Source organism: Molossus molossus, unplaced genomic scaffold, assembly GCF_014108415.1.
Source record: "Molossus molossus isolate mMolMol1 unplaced genomic scaffold, mMolMol1.p scaffold_m16_p_1, whole genome shotgun sequence".
NCBI classification, from domain to species: Eukaryota; Metazoa; Chordata; class Mammalia; order Chiroptera; family Molossidae; genus Molossus; species Molossus molossus.
Genome location: NW_023425344.1, coordinates 63,499,256 through 63,503,394, shown reverse-complemented (window position 1 = coordinate 63,503,394; position 4,139 = coordinate 63,499,256).

Sequence of the window (4,139 nt, the reverse complement as noted above, 5' to 3'; positions counted from 1 at the left end):
TGTACCTGCCTCAATAAGTGCATAAAGCAGGTTATAAAAATGGGCTGAACAAATGAGCCTAAGGATACACTATTACAGCGATATTCAACCATGGTGTCGCAAGAGGCAGACTGGTGTGCCGTAAGAATTTTCAAAACATGCAATACCTGACTATTTAGTCAGGGACACTGACCTTTCCCCCCTATATTGTCAAATAAGAAAAATTACAACAGCCAACACAATAATAGTCCCCTGGTGTGAATGCCCTGTTTTGAACCATATCATAGGTCATATAATAGAGTTGCATCTTATTAGTCATCTCTCATCTCACAACTACTTGTGTTTGATTAGCTACTTCTTGGTACCAGAAATCCTTATGTACAGGTATAGGCACCTGGTTTTTTAAAAAGTCACTTTGGACCAAAAAGTGTAGGCAATTACCATTATTATATTTGTAAATCAATCAAAATGATACCTTTTTGTCAGATTGACAAAAAATATACTATTTATTTAGTGTGCTGCAGGATTTTAGTAATTTGTTTATGTGAGCCATGGGATGAAAAGGTTGAAAATTGCTGCACTATTATATGCTCAATATGATTTCAATGGTTAAAACAAAGGATCGAATAAAGATTGGAGAAATAATAGCAAGCAAATATCCCACAATATCAGAAGCTTTTGCCACCGAAGGTAGGATTATGATGTCTGTGATTTTATAATTCTCTGTACTTTCCAAATGTTCTGTATTGAGCACAGTATTGTTTTGATGATCAAGAAAGAAAAGTAAAAAACAAAATAATTTCAATAAAAATTGAACGTTGCTTTATCACAATGGAGTCAAAGAATATAGTATAAAGAGGAATAGGTGAAAGAAAGATTTAAAGTCTGAATGTTCATCTTAGAGGGCTTTTGTTATTAATTAAAGCAAGAATTTTCAGACCCACGGTACACTTTATGAATCTGGTATTGGATTAAAATTAAACAAATGTTAATCAAAGAGCAGGGCGGTTACACAAAGGCCCATCACCTCATTAAGAAAATAAATACAGCATGTACTTGTAACAACAGGGCAGTCGGCTCGTCTTCCCTAGCCCGTGAACCGCTAAGAAGTTTGTCCACAAGAGGGCGGTAACTGCTCAGGCTTTCTTTAAAACGGAGCGTGAAGAAACCAGGTATTGTAAGCGAAGCAGCGAAGCAAATAAAATAACTTTTCTCACCGTAGAATAAGCAGCTGCACACGTGCGGCGGCAGCGAAAAGGACCACTACTGACACACTCACGCACACTCAAGTCAGAAGCAACGACTTTTAGCAGGACCTAAAGAGAAACTAGTTTATAGATTCATTAAAAATCACCTAAATTATGTTCATTGAACCTTATTTATAACGTCCAGGTATACGTTTTTCATGACTGTTCACATCAGATACTGTTTATTCTGGCGGATCAAAGGAGGTTAGCACTTTATTCTGTACGGGAACTGTGGCAATCCACAGACAGTCCTTCAAGCACAGGATTCGCCTCCGGACCCTGGAAGCGAAGGGGTCTCTGCAGAAAATGCGGGGGGCAAGGGGGTTATACATACATATCTGAGCTTTGCTGAAGTTCAGTACCAGTTCTCTCTCCAGTACGTCATTGGTGCTTTCTTGTATTTGCTCTCATTCCTGAACCCGGGTTTTGATATCGCAGACATTTCTAGACTTGAGTATTTTCCATCTTCTCGGACCTTTCCGACTCCTCCCTTCGAGGGCGCGCACCCCCAGGAGAAGCCCGGCGCGACCTCCGCGTCGTGCGGCCGGCTGCGGAGCAGCTGCTCTGAAGATCGCCGGCGCATATCCCCGTGGGTGCCGGAGGTCTTTCCGCAGTAGAACCACAGAGGCTGTCTCTTCCCTCCCATGTTTTATGTTGGCATCCACCTCCGGAGCCGACCTCCGGACCCTACAACACTCTTCCCAGGAGGCATGTCTAGGCCCCTCTCCTACTCCAACCCTTCCCAGACCATCTTATTAATTCGCGGTCAGCAGAAGCAGCAGCCAAGGGTCCAGTTTCCACCTCGCAGCGTTTACAGGAGGCAAAGAGACAGAGGCGCTCTCTTCCCCCGCTCTCCTCCGAGACTGGGCTGTTCCAAGCTTCTGGACGTTCCCCCCTTTTCCCTTGAGTTTCTACTTAGCCGTCCTCTCCACCCCTGTTCTATAACATTAACACAAACCCACCCGGCCTTCGGGATCCACCCAGACGGGCCCCAGTAATCTGCCTGAGTCGAGTTCTTTAAGAAGCCATCTAGACAATTCAGGCAAACACATGTTGGAGAGATTTTTGGCCTGAAGCACACACCTAATTCTCTTTATTCTCTACCCCCGTTTTGCGATCACGGAGTGGCTTCCTGTGGCAACACTTGAGTATCCCTACATTTAACAATATATTCGGGGACGAATGCTTCTCCTTCATCCCAGACCGCTGAGTTTAAGTACATTTAACTGAGATTTCATTTGCAGTCCTTCCATGAGTTACCCCGAATTTAGTGGCCGTCCTTTCAACTTAAAACAAGTATTAAAACGTGCGAGGCAGTTCTGAGTCACGGGTGACACCGAGGGCAGGGTAGTCACGTGGACGGCGGAGGCTAAACCGGTAAATTGCAAATAGGGGCGGTTGTTGGAAGGGTCAGAGAAAAGTGAGGGGATCGTCGCCTTCCCCACCCCTACCTTTTCTTGCGACCTCAAAATTTGCCAAATCGCTTTCATTTATTTTTTCGATTAAAAATGTAAATCATTCGCTTTCAAACCCAGAGCCCCCCCCCCCCCCGTCCACATATGTACTGTGCAGAGATGGGGTGGGGGCGTCCGACCACGTGTTGTTCCACGTTCCTCTCCTGAGGGTGGCTTAGAAATGTCGGACTTTCTTAGGTCGTGGACAGAAAAGCGCGAGGGCCAAGGGTTCCTGGAGGGAGTACAAGTTTGAACTCTCTGGGGTGTTTGTCAGCCGCGTGCGAGAGCGCGACCGGAAACCGGCCTCCCACTTCAGCAAGTGGATCAGCGCATCCAGGGCTCGGCCCCGAGCGTGGTTTTAGCCTCTCAGGGACCGGGGCCTGTCACCCGGAGAGTGGCAGGGGCAGCCTACCCCTTCCGAGGATGCCCTTTGCTCCCCCAGCTTCCAGCTGGAGACAGCGCAGATCGATGACCTGCAGCACCGGGCGGGAGGCACTGGCCTTCCTTCAGAGCCTCGCATATATGCTGACCCACGCGGGATTCAGACACCTGGGGTTTACTCCTGGGGATCGAGGTACACAGACCCCAGGATTTTTTTCTTGTCACAATTCAGAACAATGCTATTTAAATTCCTCAATGTAAATAAAAGCAAACGACTGGAGATTTCTTGCTGGCACCTAGTTTTGCAAGTATTTATTAAAGGGGCAGTTAACCCGGAGTTGGGTTGAGTTGAATCTCTCCCTCTCCCTCTTTCTATGTCTCTGATTTATCTCTGATTATTGACCCCACCCCACTCCTCATCAGATACTAAATTTACAATAAGAAAATGTTCAGTTCTTTCCTGGATCACAATACATACATAGAATAAAAGGACGTTGCTTTTTGAAACTGGAATATTTGGGGATCACTAGCCTCCTTCACTTTCCATTCCTACCTAGAACTTGAGAATGTGGTGCCTGAGGGATGTGAGGAAGTCGCTGTGGCCCAGGTGCCGGGTCTATGCAGGAGACAGTGTGTCGTCGCCTTGTTGGATTCTCCGGAAGCCAGAAAAAAAGTTTCGTTTGTAACGAAATGAGAGAAAGGGGGTTCCCAGCACCGCGGCCAGGGCCACACTACCATACCTCCTGCCTCAGCTCCCAGACACAGTGGCAGGGCGCTGGGTTTAGACTCAATGCCCAGCAGAGCATCCTTGCGAGGGTTAGGGTGGGGTGGGGTGGGGAGCGGCGGAGTGCAGCCAGTCCCTACATCAGCTCTGTTCTTGCCCAACTCAGCATAATTCCCGCAGGCGAAGGACTTCACCTTCTTCCGTCAGATTCTAAGTGATGGATTTAGTCCAGTCTGGAAGTTAATGAAGAAGGGTGGAATGGGAAGAGGGGGATCAAATAAGAGTAACATTTCTTTAGTATCAGAGGTGAATAACAAAGTGGCAAAAGATAAACAATTTTTTTCTTTTTAAATC